This window comes from Ailuropoda melanoleuca, chromosome 2 (genome assembly GCF_002007445.2).
Source record: "Ailuropoda melanoleuca isolate Jingjing chromosome 2, ASM200744v2, whole genome shotgun sequence".
Lineage (NCBI taxonomy): Eukaryota > Metazoa > Chordata > Mammalia > Carnivora > Ursidae > Ailuropoda > Ailuropoda melanoleuca.
In genome coordinates, this window is record NC_048219.1 from 43,722,603 (window position 1) to 43,744,081 (window position 21,479).

Consider the following 21,479-nt stretch of genomic DNA (forward strand, 5'->3'; position numbering starts at 1 on the left):
TCAGCCTAAAACATGGAAAAATCTTCCTCATCTGGTCAGCATTTTCTTCCGCCTTGCTACTCCCACAATCATAATCTCGCAGTGTACCCTCCTGCTGAATCATTCTTATTTCATATTTCCTCCTTAGCAGCCTGCAGTTTGACTTAAGTCTTGATCAAATGTCAAGCAGTTTCTAACACATGGTATGCATGCAATAAATGTGTATTGGTGATCGATTTCTTTTTTTTTTTTTTAAGATTTTATTTATTTATTTATTCGACAGAGATAGAGACAGCCAGCGAGAGAGGGAACACAAGCAGGAGGAGTGGGAGAGGAAGAAGCAGGCTCACAGCGGAGGAGCCCGATGTGGGGCTTGATCCCACAACACCGGGATCACGCCCTGAGCCGAAGGCAGATGCCCAACCGCTGTGCCACCCAGGCGCCCCTGGTGATTGATTTCTAATCGCCAATATTATGATCTCTTTTTAGCCCTCATTTTACTTATGGTGAGAGGCGAGGGACAGGTTCCCTTTTAAGGTCCTGCCCCTGGCACGGTGGAACTTGAAAACCACACATACAAGTGGACATAATGGCTGGGATTCTGTACTCCACAGATTTCTTAGAAAATCAATGTTATTCTATTAGCATTTTGGTTTGTTGGAGCCTGTGTTGTAACAATTGGTAAAATGTATTGAATATTACCATTATTGATATTTCATATATATATAATATATATAAAGATTATATCTTATACTATATTTTACTATATAAAAATTATTATTCTTTTTAAAAAATATTTTATTTTATTTATTTGACATACAGAAAGAGAGAGTGTGTGTGAGCACAAACGGGGAGGGCAGAGAGAGAGAGAGAAGCAGGCTCCCCACGGAGCAGAGAGCCCCATGTGGGGCTTGATCCCAGGACCCCAGGATCATAACCTGAGCCAATGGCAGACGCTTAACCAACTCAGCCACCCAGGTGCCCCCATAATTATCATTCTTATTACATCTCTCTTGAAGTGTGGTGCCTATTTAACACATGATAACCACAGATTTTTAGAGCAACAAAACTTTCTATTATGCTAGACAGATTTAGGAAGACAGGAATCACGTTTCCTAGCACATAATAGATAATCAATATATTTTTATGGAACGAATGGATGATGTTTCTTGTATGTAATCCAGCCAAAATTTTCTATATGAACATAGAATGTATTTCTGATATTCCAGATTAAAAATACCATCCACTGTTAGGCCTCAGAATGTTCATGCATTCTAAAAGACTGTTGTGCTATTGTTATTGAAAGAAAAAAAAAACTCCACCATTTAGTACAGCAATTCATAGGTAAATTTTTTTTGTTTTCTCTGGAAAATTCATCTGTTACGGTGTTGTTTTAGATGCAGTCTTTCCATAGAAACACACATAAACTCATGAGGAGTTTGAACTTAAACTACTGCTATAAAACTAGGTACTTATTGCCTTCAGTTCATCTGACTCTTATCTTATGGAATGTGAGCTCATTTAATGGCATCAAGCAAGAGAAACTAAGATAGCATCCCGTGTACTGCATCCCTTTGGGACCATCCTGTATAATGTTGACATTCAGTCTCAGCCAGCCTGACAATGAAATGATCCATTTATCCAACACAAGCAAGCAAAGGAGGGGATACTGCATCTTTTCACTCTACCTCCCACTCCCAGAGCCAGTCCGATGCTTCCTTTGGGCCAAACACACGCACACATAAAGCACTTCATCAACAATGTTTCATGTTTTCTGTTAAATTGGATTTACTCTTCTTATGTGAATTTTCCCCTAGATACTCTTTCCAAATAGTGCAGAAAATATTTGAAGTGAACTAAAACTTTTCAATAATAAACTTTGTGGTTATAAAACCCTAGGACTAGGAAACACTTATAAGCAAATACAAATGAACAGCTTTACCATTATATAGACAAGACTACTGAGGAGCTTAGGAGAAATCACTGATGCTTTAAAAAGAGAGATGTATTAGTCTTAACTTTAAAAATCAAACTTTTCAAAGAGGCAGTATTTTCTAATTGGGGACTTTTATAAGTTTCTCGGGAATCTACTCCATAAAGTAATTGTTTTAATCACCAAGGGTATTGAATAAATTTTTTACTTCTGTAATTCCATTCCCTGATAGTTCTGTTTCTTTTCTTTCTTTAAAGCACCAAAAGCAATCCTCTTTTTACCTAGTCTATGACTATTATGGTTGCTTAATTAGATTTTTTTTCTTACTGAAAATAAATCATTCCTCCTTGGGCTATGTTTTATTGCCAACGGAGAATTCTAGAATGACCAAATAGCCTCCAAATTTTTACTGTTGCAAGCGACCTAAATCCAACTCAAACTAGCTTAAATAAAAATAAGAAATCTCCAACTCATAACTGAAAACTCCACAGGTGAGCCTTGGCTTCACATGCAGCTTAATTTAGAGCTCAAATCATCAAGAACCCCCTCTGGGTTGCTTCTATTCTCAAGCTGACTTTCCTTGTGAGCATAATGGATAAGGCAATTCTAGTTCATCACATCTCTACTAATTCCAGTTGAAAGTCAGAGCTTCTCTTCTGCAGGAACATATGTACCAGTGAGTTATTATGATGGTTAAAAATAGTAGTATTTGTTACATTAGTTATTATTATTATACCCTTAAGTTTGTGCTACTTGTCCATCTCTGTACCAAGCACTGCGGTCATACAGGATATCTGGATAGTTTTAAGATCCTTAGAGTTTTAGGGGAAGGTGTTCAATCCCTTACAAATCATATATTTGAGAATAAGGTAAGTCAATTCTCTCATGGATCAATAGAGTACTTTTTGCCAGAAATAAGGGTGAAAAGCTGGTAAGGCAATTGTGATGGTTCATTTTATGTGTCTGAATGAACCATGGGGTCTCAGATATTTGGTCAAACGTTATTCTGGGTATATCTGTGACAGTATTTTTGGATGAGATTAACATTTCAGTCAGTAGACTGAGTAAAGCAGATAGCTCTCCCTAAGGGGTGAGTCTTATTCGATCAGTTGAAGGCCCAAATGAAGAAAAAACGATGACCCTCCATGAATAAGTGGGAACACCTCCTTCCTGACTACTGAGATGGGACTTCAGCCTTTTCCTGACTTTGTACTTGAACTGAAACATTAGCTCTTTGAAGTAATAAGTAGGATTCTAACAACAACAACAAAAAAATAGACCTGGACAGAAAGATTTTGGATGGGAAATGTGGCAGAAAGGCTTACAGGAAAGCATGAGAAACCCTGCTTAGCTACAGATGGTATGAAGGCTGGGTCCTCTATCAGTTAGTGATCTTTCAATTGCAACATTTAGAAAATCCAGCAGAAAATGTCTAAAACCGGAAGGGAATTTGTTGGTTCTCATGACTGGTACTTACAGCTTGTGTGCCATTTATCAATTTCTTGCCTCTAGGCTCCAAATTCACCCTTCGATATATGCTTTATGGTAACAGACAATCCCTTTTAATGTTTCGCCTTATAAGTGAGACTTTTATGTAGGCATTGTTAGTAGAGGGCACTGGATGGGCCTCGGAGGAGGAAAGGGCTCTCCTGCCTTGTCTGGCTGTTGCTTGATAGGTTTGCAGTGTGGTTGTATGGACATCTGGTGAAGTTGTGCCCCAGAATGTGGTCCTTTGGCAAACTTGCAGGCTGGCAGTTAGCACTGTGCTGCATGCTGGACGTAGATTAGCACTCCACAGTCTTCCTGTCTGCACCAGTACCCCATTTCCCTTTTCAGGTCCCTGTGTAAATTGTCTGTGCCCTAGAGGGTCCCCACTAAGCCAGCTTCTGCTCCCTCTGAAAGCCTTGCATGCTTTGCCTGCCATCCAGAAGGTTTCTACCCTCTACAGGTTGCTGACTGCCTGCTCCACACCTGCACTCCACAGGGTTGCTTCCTGATTGCCCAGCAACTGCAGAACAGCTCAGGTCTGGGAAACAGATTTGATTTCCGGGCTATCCAGTGGTGGAACTAAACTACACCTTCTCCAAGGAGGTCTGAACACCAGCATTGATGACGGGGTCTCCTTCCAAGTTTGTCCTTCCTAGGGTATTCTTCCTCAGCCCTAGGGTACCATACAAAATTTCTTTATATTTTATAGTCTCTCTTATCACAGCATAATACTCCTTTATATTATTATGTTTATATTTCTATGTAGTTTCTACCTCCTGATTGGACTCAGACTGGTATACTTTTTCTCAAGGTTCAAAAATTATTACCAGGAGCAATCTCTTGGCTATGCTTTCCTCGGACTGCTTCCACCTCAGCTGGTCTTTCTTTTTGTGGCTTCACATATTATATTTTTAAACTATCAAATCCATTTGAAGACTCAAAACTTTTCCCCAGAAGCCCCAGCTCTATCTCGCCACATGTCAATAGCTTGGGTTGGGTTACATGCACATCCCTGATCCTATTCCTGTGTCCATGAGGGATTCTCAGTTTCCCACTGTCTATCTACCTGGAGATAATCACTTCTTCATTCTAGGATTTCTCACTTCTAATATGCTACTTCTGATATCAATTTCTACATCACTTATGAATTTTGCTCTTATTGGGTCTTGAGCCTGCTGGCTTTTGTGCTGGGACTAAACCATCAGCACTCCTGGGTCTCCAGTTTGCCACCTGCAGATCTTGGGACTTGTTAGCATACATAATCACACAAGCCAGTTTCTTATAATAAATTCCTGCTCCTCCAGTTCCCACAACTTGTTGGTTCTGTGTCAGTATTAACCTCTGAAAAGTAACGGAACAGAGGAAGAAGATACAGAATGGAAGGGTAGGGGAGTGGATGAAGACATGAGGATTGGAGGGATGTAGAGAAAGAAACAACATGACACCTTTCTTTCTCCCTAAACCATGGATTAGTGCTGCCTGTTTTTGAATTCTTTTTTTTTTTTAAAGATTTGTTTATTTATTATTTTTTGGAGAGAGAGTGAGTGAATGCAGGTGGGAGGGGCATAGGGAGAGGGAGAGAGAGAATCTCAAGCAATGGGGCTCAATCTCACGATTCCCAGTTCATGATCTGAGCTAAAATCAAGAGTCAGATGCTTAACGGACTGAGCCACCCAGGCACCCCATCTGTTTTTGAATTTTATATGATGTCATTAGATAACATAAATTATTTTGTGTCTAACTTCATTCAGTATTGTTATGAAATTTGTACATGCTGTTGAATGTATGTATAGTTCATTAACTTTCATTGTTTTATAAGTATTCCAGTGTATGAATACACCACTGTTTATTTATCAAAGTGACTGCTTAAGTGGAATTTGGGGGTTATAGGATATCCATGTGTTTAGCTCTAGGAGATTCTGAGAATCAGCTTTCCAAAACAGTTCTATCCATACACTTCCACCAGCAGAATATGAGTTCTTGTTGCTTCATAACCTCTCCAGCACTTAGTATTTTCATACTCCTAATCCTTAGCATAGGAAATTTAAGCTTAATTTTGTCTGCAGGGGTGAGCCCCTGAAGGATTTTCAGTTGGAAAGTGGTATGAATGGGAGAGCTGCACCCATAGTGTTGCATAGATTAGAGTGAGAGAAAGGCATGCGGAGGGAGGCTAGTTGGAACCCTATTTTAGTGATTTCATAAAAACAATATGAAAACAAACTAGAGTATTAACAGAGGGGCTAAAAAGAAAGATCCTGCTGTAGCGTGTGCCTGTAAATAATAAGATTTGGCAATTAATACATTGTGCAGGTAGAGGCAGCAAGGGTGACTGAAGATGAGCACATGCTTGGGCTTACGTGACTGATGGAACACCGGTAGATTCTAACCAACTTAAGAAAGCTTGGGAGAAAATGATGGTTTGAGGGAAATAATTTTTACTCAAATTGTATCATTTGCCTTACTTAACTTTTTACCAGACTCTTAATTTAAAGCTGTGACAATCTTTTTTTCCAACTCTCATTTCTTATCGCTGGAAGATCACTCTCAGTAGAAGTTGGATCTGTCAGAGAAGAAAGAACCAGGACTATGGTGGGATAGTTATATTGCCTCCCTCTCGGTGAACTCAGTATCCGGAGGAAGCAACAGAAGGTTTTCTATTATTCAAACCTGACAGCTTTGGTGTAAGGAGTGATAGTAGCTAGGAGAGTGACAGGTCTGGGACTTCTGGGAAGCCTAAGTCCACACAGCTTTAAAAGCAGGAGCTATTCTGTGCGCTCAGTTCCATCACTAATTCTTTCCTTCTCTCTAGGCGTTTGTTTCTATCACTGGCGTAAGCAATTGCTTCTTCTATTTTTGCAGCACATTCTTTGTCTAACTGGGTATTCACAGAGATATGCCAAGCATGTAGATGCTCGAGGACGAGCACCCCACTACTTTCACATGTACTGGTGTTGAGATAGTAACTCCGATTGTTTTCATTTTTGAGACAGTTTGCTGGCATAACCGTCCAGGCATTGCTGTGGTGGCCTATCTATATGCATTCCTGTTCGGTGGATCTCATAGGCTGTGTGTCAGTTTTAGCACAGCTCCTTTGGCAAAGGTTTTCCTTTTATACCTTTGGTGATATTTTACCTACCATCGTATCCAAAAGCTTAAAACGACTTGTTAAGCTTATTTATATTGTTTCCTCCAACGGAATCACTTGACAAAGGATTTGTCTTAAGTTTCTACTTTCCAGGCCTGTTACTGTATCTTAATAACTTACAGTGTGGCACCAACAGGAAACAGAAATAATAGTACCTTATATTTCTAGACTGCTTTAAAATTTTCACGGCACTTTTACATCTGTTTTATTTCTCTTTACTCTCCCCATCACCTTAGGAGTGAGGTGTTATTATTTTCATTTTTCAGATGAAGAAAACTAGGCTCAAAGTCAAGCATAGTGTCACAGCCAGACTGCAAATCAGATCAGTGCCTGTGATTGTTAGTTTTGTCTGGGCCCTAGTCTGCCCAGATCTCTGGTTAAACCTTGATTCTGGGTGTGTCTGGAAGAGATTAGCATTTGAATTGCAGGACTGAGTAAAGCAGATTGCCATCCCTAATATGGGTGGGCATCATCCAATCTGCCCCCTGAGGCCTGAGTAGAACAAAATGATGGAAAAAGGGTGAATTTTTCTCTCTGCCTGTTAGAGCTGAGACATCAGTCTTCTCCTGCCCTTGGACTGAGACTTACACCATCAGCACTCTTGGTTCTCAGGCCTGTAGACTCGTGTTGAAACTTACACCTCTGGTTTTCCTGGGTCTCCAGTTTGTGGACTGCAAATGGTGGGGCTGCTTAGCCTCCATAATCATGTGAGCCTATTCCTTATAAAATATCTCAGTTTCCTCTTGATTTACTTTCTCTAAAAAACCCTGACCAATATAGTGTCCTTTTGCAGTGCTTCTGCCCTGCTTACCTTTTGCATCTAGCTATAGGTTTTCCCATTATCCTTCAACTATTGATCAGGAACTATATTCCTGTCAGGTGAGGATTATCCGTATATTGAGTATGTATATTTTAGCATTAAAACATCAGCAATTCTCAAAATTATCAGGTAAAAATTTAGTACCTAGAAATGAGGTAGGGAAACTGAAGGGCTCCCGTAAAAGACTGCTTTTTTGCTACCTCTGTTCTTGCTAGGACCTGCACTTCCACATGCCTTAACGTATGTCCCCTTTGTAAAGGTCAAGGAGTTGATTTCTTTGGAGTCTTCCAGCCTAATAGATAACATCTCACCAGGTGAGGTTGTCATGCATGTTTTCTAAGACCACTGACTCCAGACACCTTGATGCCAAGACCCTTGGCTCCAGGGCATAAGTGACTTGTGGAGGACACCTAAGCACTTGTCCTTGTTTTGTCCACTTCCTGGTTTCTGAGAGGGCATGTACACCAGACCACCATTCTCAATAAAAACCCCAGACACCAAGCAATGACGAGATTTACTCTTTTCTCCTTTCCAAGACTTCCAGATGCTTGTCTGTATCTGCGATCTCTCTACATCTTCAGTAAACTCTGCTCTCACTTCCTCTCACCTGAGTTTGATTTTCATCCTGCGCAAAGCCAAAACCCTCTTGGTTCATCCTCCGGGTCCCCCCGCTGGGTCTTTGGACCCAGCCAGCCTGCATCAGAACCAGTCTGCGTTCTGGAGTTAATCTTATGGCATAAGAATTTACCTTTTATCTTTTTATTTATTTGCTTTAACCAGTATCACCCCACTGCGTGAATAGGGTTTAGATGAACAGCCCGTGATCTTTTATTATAGGCCTGTCTTACATTTGACTTTTTTGGGGCACCAATAAAAGCTGTCAACCACTGTCCGATTATATTGCCAAAAAAGTTGGTTTTCGTGATCTAAGAATTGCGTCACTTCATATATAATATTTTTCTTTTTTTATTATTATGTTCAGTTAGTCAACATGTAGTACATCATTAGTTTTGGATGTAGTGCTCAAGTATTCGTTAGTTGCATATATAATATTTTCCTGATAGAAATAAATTTATTTTCCTGGATATGTTACATAGATCTTCAGTATGTGTGTATTTTTTAACAGATTGGTTATTGGTAAATGTATTAAAATAAATAATCCAAAACAAACCAAAGAGAGAAAAAGCAACTCTTGTGTTAGCTTAACATTAAATATCAGTCAGCACCCAGATGAAAGACTAAAATGCAGGTGAGAACAGATGTAATGTTTGTTAATTTATTAGCAGCATGCAACTCAATCACACATTGGAGTCTACTGGCTAAGATCAATGTAATGGAAAACACAACTCTCTTGAGTGCTGTTCTTCTAGGCTCTTCTAGTGAAAAGATATTTTTAGGCAACACTATGAAATGCAGAGAACTGTGAAAGGTAATGAGGTGTTCTTCACAAAGCAGTGTACCATGTCCATTCTATCACTGAAAGAATAATGACATGAGTCAGAAAAGCTGAACACATATACATTTAAATTCCTGAAAAATGATGTGGGTGTGCAGTTATTTAATTATTTGGATATTTTGTCAATGTTAACTTCCTGGCTAACCAGTGAGCATCTTTATATTCAGCCATGTAACAGATTTATGAACAAAGTTCAACTTCCCTGCTTCTGTGGGGAATCCAAACAACATGAACAAAGCTGGAGAAAGGGAGTTAGTAATTAGGTTCCATAATGATGAGAAGTAGGCAATTCTTATTCAAGACTATGAGGATTTTGTGAGCCAAAGAAATTGGCAAATATGAACTTTAAATCTGTAGAGGTCAGAGGAAAGAGAGAACATTAGATTTGAACAGCCAAAAATTAGGCCCAAAAGGTATGTATGTATGTATGTATTTTTTTTTTTAATTTATTGGCTCCATGCCCAGCGTAGAGCCCATGCTGGGCTTGAACTCATGACCCTGAGATCAAGATCTGAGCTCAGACCAAGAGTCTGACCCTTAACTGACTGAGCCATCCAGGCACACCTAGGCCAAAAAAAATTTTTTTTTTTTATTTAAAGATTTTATTTATTTATTTGACAGAGAGGGACAGCCAACGAGAGAGGGAACACAAACAGGGGGAGTGGGAGAGGAAGAAGCAGGCTCCCAGCGGAAGAGCCTGACGTGGGGCTCGATCCCAGAACGCTGGGATCACGCCCTGAGCCGAAGGCAGACGCTAAATGACTGTGCCACCCAGGCTCCCCTAATCTGGCAGTTTTAAACTGGGCAGGGCTTTCAGTAACTGTGAATGTCCAGAAAGTTAGGGACCAAGCTGAAGTGGATTCAGCAGAACACCACTGAAAATAGGGGGACAGGAAAATAGATGCCCACACCACCTACTGAGTTTCTTTTCCTCAGTAAATGTAGTTATACTAATAATGGTGCTGGATGAGGTATTATCGTCCTTCTTGCCCCCACCCCTGCAATTTTTACTAGATGGAAATTATGACACAAAATCGGTCCCATTTGACATCTGATAGTAGGCCAAAAAATTTTTAACCACAAAATAAGATAGGAAAAAAGCAAAAGCCACTGGGAATGAGCAGGTGGTTCCTTGACAATTTCTTCATTTGACAATGCTACGGGATAAGATGATTGAGATTTTTCTTTAGAACAGTGGATACATGATGAGTGAAAGGGGTCAGGATGGCTAAAGGGGCCAGGAGCTGAGCAGATGATTATTGATTACTCTTCCTGACAGTACTTTACCCAGTAATCTGTCATTAGTTACAAATGTAGTCAATTATTTTGTTTTTCTAAAGGATTCTAAACAGATTTTGACTGATTTTTAAAAATTGAGCTGGGTGATTTTGGAATTCAATTAGTAATACAGACTCAGAATGGGAGAAAAATTTCAAAGTTATCCAATTGCTCTTAATAATAGGAATTCTTTCTATAATGTTCAGATTGAGTAATAATCTCGTGTTTGGCTCTCTGTTGACATGGTACATGTTATTTTATGAGACATTCCATCCCATTGTGTACAGCCTTGTATTTGTAATTTTTTGGCTGCCTAAACAGCTTTTCTGATTTCTAGCAGCATTTTGATTTATGTTTGTGAGAAACTCTCTTCTCTATTAGATGCAGCCTAGTGGCACTACTTACTAATCATGGCCCTGACCGACCCCACCCTAAATGGGATACCAACACAACCCAAGGTAGAGCCGCCAGCCTCTCCGTCTAATCTGGATCTTGAGCACAGTGACAAGTGTTTGGCGTTGTTTCATTTCTAGCGCTGGTGCCCTGACCAGACTATTTTTTCCCCCCTGAAACTGCTTGCATTTCCTGCCTTCTCATTCTCTGAATGAATCTACCCTGTTTTTTCTTGTTTCCAAAACTGATTCTCCTGAGTCCTGTCAATTATATGTATGACAATCAACTGGGGAGCCTATTAAAAATGAAGAATCCCAGACCTCACCCCCTCAAGTTGTAATTTAGTAACATGGAGTGGGGGTACAGGAAGTCAAATATACAACACGTCCTCTGGGTGACACTGATGCAGTCAGATTATGGACTGACTTTTGGGAACCACTACTCAGATGATATAACTCAAATGTAAATTTGTACTTCAATAAAAAAATTTCTGAAATTGGAAAAGGCTTGCTGACCACCTCATTAAATGAATGAATCCCAGTTCTTTCATTCACTCAGTAATGCAACAAACAGATATTGAACATCTATCCTGTGCCAGGCGCCATGATGAGCCTTGGGATTTATGATACCATTAAGATTATTTCAAACTTGCTATTGGTGGGCACTGAAGCACTGAAAAAAGAACAAGGAGCACATATCTGTATTTCCACATCCTATATTCAGTACATATTACCAATGATCTTCAAAAGAAATGAACAAGCATTTACTTCTGTATTTCAATATGCTCCATACTCATCAAAGATATAACAATGTAGATTTTTAATTCTAGGTATGTTCTTTCATGTATGTAAAACCAGAAATCTCAGCTCTAATTAATTAGTCATTGACATGATAATAAAGTTCAACCATAACAGTTTTTTGCCAGGTTTAATAAAACAAGATTTTCTTCTTTTGTTGTTCTATGGATTTCCCTCAGAGTTAGACACATAATGTACAATAAAAACAACTGTATAGTTGAACAGGATATGAAAATGTTCAGAGGCTCCTTCTTTCAGCTAAAAACAAAAATAACTCTTGCAAAATACTTTCTGTTAAATTAGGCTCAGACTTCATATTATTTTGGAGGGTATTTTAAGATTCTAAATTGATGGTCTCGAGTCAGTTTTGAAACTTAGATCCCACCTCACAAATTTTTGTTGACCTCTAAAATTTCTCATCATAAGCTTGACTAGTTGTAAAATATATAGTTTACAGAAAATTGTGAACATTAATATAAAAATTTCATTAGTCTTTGAAATGCATCCATTTGATTCCTGCCATAATCCATATAAAAATACATGAACAAACTCACTTTAATAATCAGAAATTCTTCGTTTATTTTTTCTCTCTGAGCTCCTATTTCTATAGCACTTTTCCAATAAAATTTTATCCTAGTTTAATACATTTTTTTCTGCCTGAGAATCTTTTAGTGATCACTTTTTCCTGCCATAAAAACAGATATGTAGGTTGAAAAGTAATTAAAAATTTGTGACCATACGACTCCAAGTGTTAAAATTTCTTCTGAATTGATTTTTCATTACATGAGTCAATATAAAATTAACCTAAACAACATAAATAATTATACATTTAGATAAACATAAGGATAACATTTATTAAAAATGTATCCATTATTCAAATGGTTGAGCTATTTTTTGTTCAATAAATGTATGTATCTGTGAATGCATATTACTTATTGCTACAATGAGGCAAAGCTCCGCATCGATCTGTTCTATTTTTGTTTTTATGGATGTAAGATCTGAGAAAACATATTCCATAAATAAGTAGATGAGAATGGAAAGAGTTTTGTTTTAGCAATGTCACTCAAATATTTGAATTCCTTCCAAGTTATATGCCAAAATCACATAGTTATCTATCATCAAAAATTATTTTTAATGATCTACCAGCTGTCATCTTAATTAGGTCTTCTTTCAATTTTGTTAAAGGCAAAGAATCGAAACCAATTCCAGATTTTATGACTCAGTTATTAGTCATTTACTTTCTCAATACCAGCACCGATATTTTGAATTGTCCTATTGTTTGCAATTCTGGAGATTTTTACACTCAGGGTCAATGTACCATAGTAAGATGGTAAAATGGATGATAGGCATGCCTCTCTTTTTTAAAAGGAACAACTGGCATGAATATTCTCAGGCAGTCAAATTTTGGAAAGAGTACATCTGAAACTTGGGATCTGAAAATTAATTTCATGAAAATTATTCCATTCCCCCCAAAGCATACATGTTCCAGGTAAAAATCTGATGGTATAAGCATGTCTACTTTTGAAGATAGTTATTGGTTATTCAACATTATGTGAATGTACATTTTTCTATATTGGAACAAAGAGACCTATTCTATAATAGCTGCAAAAAAAAAAAAAATCTCCTTTCCCACATTGTCTTCTTACCATGTGACATTGACACTCCTCTTGTTGAGAAGTGGGGATCTATTTTCCTTTCCTTTGGATTTTGGGGGGATTGGGACTGTTAAGGAAATAATGCTCTGTGATTTCTGAGGCTAGGTCATTAAAAATGATAAAGTTTCTGCCTGTCCACTGGGATGTTCATCCTTAAAACCCAACTCCCATGCTGTGAGGAAGCCCGACTAGATAGGAAGGCTGTGAGTTGGTATTTTGGCTGAGCCTCGTTTGGGGTTCCAGACAACAGCCAGCATCAACAACCATATGTGTATGTGAGGAAGCCTTTGAGATTACTCTAACTTCAGCCACCCTGGTCATCTGGATGTGACTGCATAAAAGACCTTAAGCAAGAACCCCAAAACTGGGAGAGATAATAATATTCTTACCATTACTTTAAGCTACTGTGTTTTGGGATGATTCATTATGTAATAATAATAATCAGAATAGTATCTACCAGAATACTTTAGTATCCTAAATCATTTGACACCCAGTGAATTCAAAATTTATGGAAGTGTTACCTGATATCGGGTGAAATTTATTTTTGCATGTGGTGAAAATTGCAAAGTACATTAGTAGTGCATAAAGATGCCAAGGAACATTAAATAGTTAATGTTTAATTTCATTAAAGAAAATATAGCTTGAATTTCATATGTTCCAATTTATTGTTGTTTAGAGTACTGCATGTATATGACATCACCCAAACCCCTTATCTTTTAATTTTTAAAAATTTAATTATGGAGCGCCTGGGTGGCTCAGTCATTAAGCGTCTGCCTTCGGCTCAGGTCATGATCCTGGGGTCCTGGGATCGAGCCCCAAATCAGGCTCCCTGCTCTGCTGGGAGCCTGCTTCTTCCTCTCCCACTCCCCCTGCTTGTGTTCCCTCTCTCTCTGGCTGTCTCTCTCTCTGTCAAATAAATAAATAAAATCTTAAAAAAAATTAATTATATTCTCAAAGTAATACTTGTGCTTAAATTTAAAATCCAAACAGTACTACAAGCCTAAAGACAAGCAAACAAGCAAACAAACAGAAGCACACCCCTGTCCCCTTCTCGTTCTCTTCAAGCAAACTTTTATTTTCAATCATTTTTAGCTGTTTAATCTGGCATTTACATCCCAATTTCTAATACTATACTTTATTCCTAGTTCTGTGTTTTTGTTTTTAATTTTAGGTATTATCTATTAGCTTCCTTCTCTGGAAGTTTAGGAATATCTCTTTTACAGTGCCTCTTCAGCCCTACTTTCAATGCATACACCTGCTTTTCCTCGTATTCTCCCATTATAGTTATATCAGGGTTTCGGGGTTTTTTTTAAGAATTTTTTTTTTTTTTGTCAGAGAAAGAGAGCGTGCAGAAGCAGGGGGAGCAGAAGGAGAGGGAGAAACAGTTTCCCTGCTGAGCAAGGAGCCTGATGTGGGACTGGATTCTAAGACCCTGGGATCATGACCTCAGCCGAGGGCACACTCTTAACTGACTGAGCCACCCAGGTGTCCCTATATCATGCTTTTCTGATACATAAGTCTTCATAACTTAAGTTTGTATTATACTATGATTACATTTCTCCTCTTTTCACAAGTTTTTATTATGTCATTTGGTTTGTTATCTAGGTCCCTATGACTATTTTAGCCCCAGACTTTTTCACAGAACTATAAAACAGCTTTCAATAAAACTCATGCCTTTGAATACATAATGTCTAGGTTCCTTTCTCCTTCCCTCCCTCCCTCTCTTCCTTCTTCCCTTTCCTCCCTTCCTGCCTCTCCTGCTCCCTCCCTTTCTCTCTCTGTCTTTCCTGGAGCCCACTGTCCTCCTATGCCAATCAGGATTCATTGCTTTCTAGGCCAAGAACCCTAACTGATATTCTTGGCAGTCATTGCTGGGAATTTTCTGTCTTTTTTCTTTCCCCCGAATTAAATTTTCTTGTTTCTTAGATTTTATCTTCCTGTTTCTTGGTCTATTTCTTTGTCTTGATGGAGCACATCTTGTAGGATTTTTTTTTTTTAACAAAGCTTGCATACAAGATAAAATTTTTGGAGATCTTACATGTTGAGAATATTTTAATTCTACCTTTACTTTTGATTAAAGTGTAGCTGAAGGTAGAGCTTTAGGTTAGAAATAACTTTCCCTTAGAATTTAAAGTGTTACTTTGTTGATTTCTGTTGATTTGTTGTTATAATTTTTTAGTCTGAAGCAACTTGGATTTCTGATCTTTTTCATATATTACTCAGGCTTTTTGATGATTTGCTACTTGAATCTTTGGTTTCAGCTTTCTGAGTGCTGCTCATGAGATTCTCCTAGCCGTGTCATTTCCATCTTACAAATTGGTGTTTTCATCTTTGTCTACTGCCCTTACTGCTTCATTCCCTCCTCCGCCGTCTTGTTTTTGTGGTCTCATACCCTTTTTATTCCTTTACTCTTGTTTTGTTGGTATTTCAGGGTTGAATATGTGTGTTTATCATGTTTAACCTGAATTCTATAACTTTCTAATGTTTTTCACATCAGGGATGTCCTAATTCTGCCCTCTTAAGTTCTTTGTAAATTGTATGACTTTTCAGCATTCATCAAATACATATATACCTGTATGAAGAATGAACAAAAATGCATCCTTATGTTTTCTTTTGATTCATTGGTATGAAGGGAGACAGAGGTGTATTGTGAAGTGTTCATTCAGGAGAACTAGGAAAACATATACAGAATTGGTTATGAAATTGTTGGCAAGACTGAAGGAGTGAGAGGGAAAGGTGAGGTTACCCGCCTACCCCCGCCTGGCTGGGGGAGCCGAGAGGAAACGGGGTTGCCCGGAGCTCAGGGCTGCCGCGCTAGGAGCCTGTGGAGGTGCTGCCGCTGCTCACTGCTGCTGCAACTATCACCACCCATTGCAGGCCGCCAGGCCGCCAGGCCGCCACACCTCACTTATGCTGCGGGAACTCTGGGGCCCAAAGTCTCCTGCTTCAGAGGCTGGGGAGCTACTGCTGCTGGAGCCAGTGCTCAGGAATGCCGGCCGCTAAGGCGAACAGGGCACCTTCTCTGCCTTTGCTGAGCTATTGCACTGCCTGAGCGGGACTCCGGCCTGCACTTGCCCTGCCCGTCTCCTTGATGCTTCCACGCACCATCAGAAACAGAAAAAAAAGAAAATGAAAAAAAAAATCAAGCCCCTAACAGTGCCTCCCATTGGCAGAACCCCACTAGAAAGCAGCTGGCAAGGAAGTCTGTGAGATGTGGTTTACAGCCTCCCAGCCATCCTGCCATACAGAGGAGATTCCAGAATGCTGAGAGCCAAATGACAAATAGCCAGCCCAGAGGGTTTAAAGGGAAAGTCAATAACTGACTTGTGAATATTATCGTTTTTCTGGGTAGGCATATCTATTTGGCACATCCTCTGAGTGTGATGCACAGCTATAAATATATTCTATATGCATATTTTTAATAGTCAAAGGCCTGAATAAAATCAGAGCTGCTTGTGGCAAAGAGGTTTGATAATTCTCCAACTGTGAAGAAAACTTTAATGATTATGATATTTCATTGATTATTTTGGCATTTCCAGAGTTTATCTTAGATATTGCTGGCTTCTCTGACATTTTGCAGAATTTGGAGCGGGTGTATAAATTTAATAGGTTCTTAAGTGAGACTTTTCCCATTGTCTCAGATTTTCAGTTTAGGCCAAAAACGGAGCACAAGAGATGTTAAATTCCTCACATTCTAAAGATTGCTGTGAAGACAGAGCCAAAATTAGGTTCAGAAACCACCCCCAGGGCCAGCTAAGAGAGAGCTGGACCAGACCTGTTGCCACCAACCTGCCCCTGCTTCCCGCTTTTCTTCCTCCTGTCCTGAATGCACCTAACTACATTGAATGACTAGACAATTTTTTTTCTTTTTTTAGCTTGTATATTAAAGTGAACCTGGTCTTTCAGGGGAATCTGGCTATTTTTATTGCTAAAATTGAAGATGAAGTAATTCCTGTTTGGCCAATATGTAATCATGGAAAATAAAAAGGTGTCTGTCTGTGACTTCTGTACTCCACCTATCAGAGAGACTGGGAGTTCAACTCTGCCCCCCGCTCCAAACTATTTGCTCTTGTTTTGAAAAGTCAGAGAAATGACACATATATGACAGAATATCGTATTCCTATTTACTTGTTCTTATGCCTTCTAGGCAGAGCTATTCAAAATGAAGGAATGAGTGCTGTTAAGAATTAATGTTAATACGATATTTGGATGGCTTTTGGCCAGAGGATTCATAAATGTTCAAATTCTTTGGGTCTTGGCCATCTTTTCCTGAGAAATCCTCAAAGAAAGTGTATGTGCGGGATGAACTGATCGATACAGCACAGTGACATCACACTGTAACAACTGCTGGGACTTCACTCCCAACCAGGACTCCACAGAAAAACCTATGTATAGTGGGGTGGCTTAAATGGTCTGGAAGCCAGGAAGGCCAAAAGACTTGTTCTGACCATTTCCACCCCAATATCCAATCCACATTTAGACCTCACCATTCTCATGTGGTGAAAATTCCACTTACTAGTGCCAAGGTGTGAGACATAAGGAGAGCTGGAGCCTTACTGTGCCCTCCCTGGACCCTCTTGGGCCATTGGTAAGCCACCCGGTGGAAGAGAAAGAGTAGATAAAGAGAGAAAGGGAGAGAAGGACCAAGCTTTCTGAGGGGCAATCAGGTCCTAAGCTTAGCCTTACTTCACCACACTCCTGTATGCGAGAGTCCTGAAAGACAAAGTTTGAGGGCAGTTAGCCAGTCTTTTCCTTCCCTTACTACCATTACCACATCTTAGAAGAAGTGAAGGGTAAGATCACACAAGTGTGTAACTTTTACCTCTGTGAACGGTCCGTTGTGAGCCAGTTCAGAGAGCTGAGTCTGACCATCCAAGTCAGCACTGGGGTGAGGTAGGCTTGGGGGAACAGCAGGAGTGAATGAAACCTACAGTTCCTCTGAGAGGCCACCAAGATCATTGTGCTGATGTCAGTCTTGTAAGTAATCACTACGGATACTTAAAAAGTCTGAGTTTTCAGGTCTTCATGTTTTATACTTGCTGTGTAAAAATTATACTGATGGCCGTGAAACTGCTTTACCTTCTCATCTGCGGAGGAACTTTTTGTCTGTCTTGTTGATTTCATATTTTCTAGACTTTAGGGTGCTTTTCATGTTTGGCCCCGTGTCCTCAATTGGACAGTGTGTTCCTGTGGAGCAGGTGCCTCGTCATTTGGCTCTTTGTATTCCAGAATCTAACAGTGTTTGGAATTGAGTAGGCACTCAATAAATGTTTGATGATGATAACATTGCCTGGTGTATGAAGGACATTATTTAGATTCATTAGAGCTTTTACCAGAACACATTTTTTTTTAATGAAAACTATCTTCAGATCTCTATTTTGAAAGTTTTTGTCAGTATTTTTCTTTCTTAAAAAATTGATTTAGCATTTCAATACAGCTTGATGGGCTAAATTTACTTTTTGCCTTTGCACTTATTCTTTTAGAAGAACATATATTTGGAAAAAGATATATGTGAAGAACTGCAGAGACAGAGGCTGTGCCTTTTGAACTAAAGTGGTACCCAAGGGTAGAGTGATAGAAAGCACTTGCTTTGGAGTGACACAGCCCAGCTGGTTGAAATAAAAAGCTGGGATCAATCCTAGGACAGGTTGAATTGTTTTTCCATTCTTGTTATGCCCCCTCTCCAATGCTCTTTCTCAGAGCAAAATGACAATTATAATGAGAAATACAAATGGGAAAAAATAATGGGAAGGGATTATACTTTCTCACCAGTCAATGTGCTAAGTTATGTATATCAGCTCATTTAATCCACACAATTACTCTATATAAAACACAGTGTTATTATCAGCAATTTATAAACTAGAAAACAAGCTCAGAGGATTTGAGTAATTTGCCTAAATCCCACCACCAGTCATGGCAGAACTGAAATGGGAACACTCCCTAATCTGGCCTATGACCTTGACCACCACACTCCATTGTTGCCTAAATGCTAAGAAATATTCTTGAGAATAAAAAAGGAGGGAATCTTGAAGACCAGGGATGGCCTACTTTTCAGACAACTTTTGGAAAGTTACCCAAACCATCAGAAATCGGAGCTTAAAATTTTATGAAAGTGGCAATCAGGCCAATTGAGGATTTACCTAAAGTTTTGGACTGAGACCTTTACTGAGGCTTAGAAGTAACTGAGAGGCACTTTCAGTTGAACTTTGAGATTGACATATTTTGCTTACTGTTCTGCACAATAGTCATTCTCTGCTGAAAAGGATAACTCACTTGTATAAAAGAATGACCTGGGATTGGCTTATTGTTGGAAACATAAAAAAAGTTGTAATAAACCAAGACAGGTTATTTTGAAGGCAGCAAAAACCTGGGATCAGGTGAAGGATTAGCTTTTTTATATATGTATATAATTTCATTTACATTGTCTACAGCATCCATTCTTGTGTTTTACTTTTTTCTTGCTTTGGAATAATGAATGGAGTTATTTTAACTGAGTGCTGATGTGGTGAGTGCCAGGTGAAAAATTCAATTGAAATGCTGTCACGAGATTCTTTTGTTTTACTGACAGAGGTGTCATGTTCTCTTGATTCCTGATATATGGAGTGTGAACTGATAAATAGTTTGAAGATGAAATTGTCAGTCACCATTATCACACTCAAGCAATTATCTTTTCTGGTGGCTTGCACTGCCGAGAAATTCAAGCTTTGGAGTGTAGAAGCAAAGAGAAAGAGAAAACAATATGGATGTGACCATAAATTGGAAAAGTGCTTAGGTTAGAAAAGATTCTTGAGGGGCTGGAATTAGGCAGGGGATAATTGTCTCCTACTTCTGAAACCAGGAAAGAGAAGTAAGCCAGGAAGAAGGGGGCAGAAAGGATGTGGGTCCATCTGATGCTAATAAAGCTCAAGCTTCAGGGTCCCTTACATGATGGAGGTCACTCCAAGGCTTTGATAGGGACCCTAGAAATAAATTCACACAGCCATATACTTTTGTAAAATTTGTGCAAGGTACTTAACTGCAATCAATTAAGTCTCCTGCCTTTTCCCACTCTGACTTCTCTCCCATTAAATTCTTCCTTCTTTTGGGTGGTTTTGGAGAGACCCCAGACATTGTTTGAGATCTAGCTAAGAAAATTTGAAGGGAGAATACATTTTGTTTTAGTTCAGTGAAATATATTTAGTTGATTCCCATCATCACTTCCTATACATTTAAGTTAGTACTTCCTCATTCTAGAATAGGAATAGCTTCTAGGAATATTCCTATTGTCCATTCTGCCAACCTGGTTGATGCTATGACTCATAGGTATGTGGCCAAACAACATGAATGTGTCTTAAGGAGCCTAGCATCTAATGTATGTGTGTAGTGGAACAAAAACAAGGCTTGAAATACGTGGAGCCAGAAGCTAGTCCATAGAAAATTTTTCTAATCATCAGATGTGTAAAATGATAATTGGAGGATTTGTTTTCTATCTATAATCTTGCCTGTCAGGAATATACTTAATAATATAGCATGTAAGTTAATCATATTTTTGCTTTTTGGGGGGAGAAATTGTTTGAAAGGGAACCTGTCAGAATCCTGTATTTGTAGGGCACGTGTGTAGTATTTCCACAATGATGATTTTAATAACCATATGCAAAAGAAACTTTAGAGAGGGTCTACCAGCTGTTTACTGGCACATATCAAACTTCCCCAAACTTATTGGCTTGAAACAAAAATCATTATTCTGTCATTAGCGATTTGGCCTGGGCTCTTCTCAGATGGCTTATCTTATTCTGCGGGGCGTTTGCTGGGCATGCGCTTAAGTCTGGGATCTCAGCTGTGGTGGCTAGTGCTTTTTCTTCTCCCCCCCACAATACTGCATCCTCCACAAAGCAAAGGTTTCTTTGCTTTCTGAGTGAGAGCATAAGCAAGGTCTCATACAATGTCCCTTTTATGAATCAAAGAAAGTCACAAGGCCAGCCCATATTCAAGAAGTGGGGGAGATAGGAATTTTACCTTCAAGTGAAAGTTATTGCGAAGAACTTACGGTCACTTATTTATTCTTTACCATGTAAGATTTCCCAATTTGACAAAAATTTTAAACATTAACAATACTAAGTTGTGAATCTGAAAGAGATCACTAAGCTATCAGTAATAAAAAAAAAATAAGTCAACTGTGCTAGAGGCAAATTTGAATTACCATTCTATTCTTTTTCTATAAAATAATATTAGAAAAATTGTGGTTGTATGAAGAGACAAAGAGTATGCAGCTGAAAATGTGGTGGGCATGGAGAAGGATCAACAAAATATGTCTTGAGATCTAGTTGAATTTGTATTTGGTTTATATAACCCAGATGTCAGTACCATGCTTAGGAGTTGATAGGGCCTGGGTTTGGATGAGTTAACATTACTTAACAGTTGAGAGATTTGGGCTAAGTTACCTATTTCTTTGAGACTCAGTTTTTCATCTGCGAAAAGGAGTAATACAGATTTCTTCATGTTTTTGTGGCTATTAGCGCAGTAAATAATGTATTAAAGCACATAATACTCCCCTGG

The 21,479-nt window shown here is 38.9% G+C and overlaps 1 long non-coding RNA gene across 3 annotated transcripts in view; it reads left to right on the forward strand.

Annotated features, from left to right (window-relative positions):
- Positions 1 to 21,479, forward strand: part of LOC117800996 — a 79,634-nt gene that overhangs the window by 19,421 nt on the left and 38,734 nt on the right. Inside the window, exon 5 of one of the 3 annotated variants that reach the window (XR_004623273.1) lies at positions 263 to 317. The exons of the other annotated variants lie outside the window; for them this stretch is intronic. This is a non-coding gene — a long non-coding RNA (uncharacterized LOC117800996). Of the gene's footprint in view, positions 1 to 262; positions 318 to 21,479 lie in introns of those variants that run through there. 3 annotated transcript variants of the gene reach the window in all.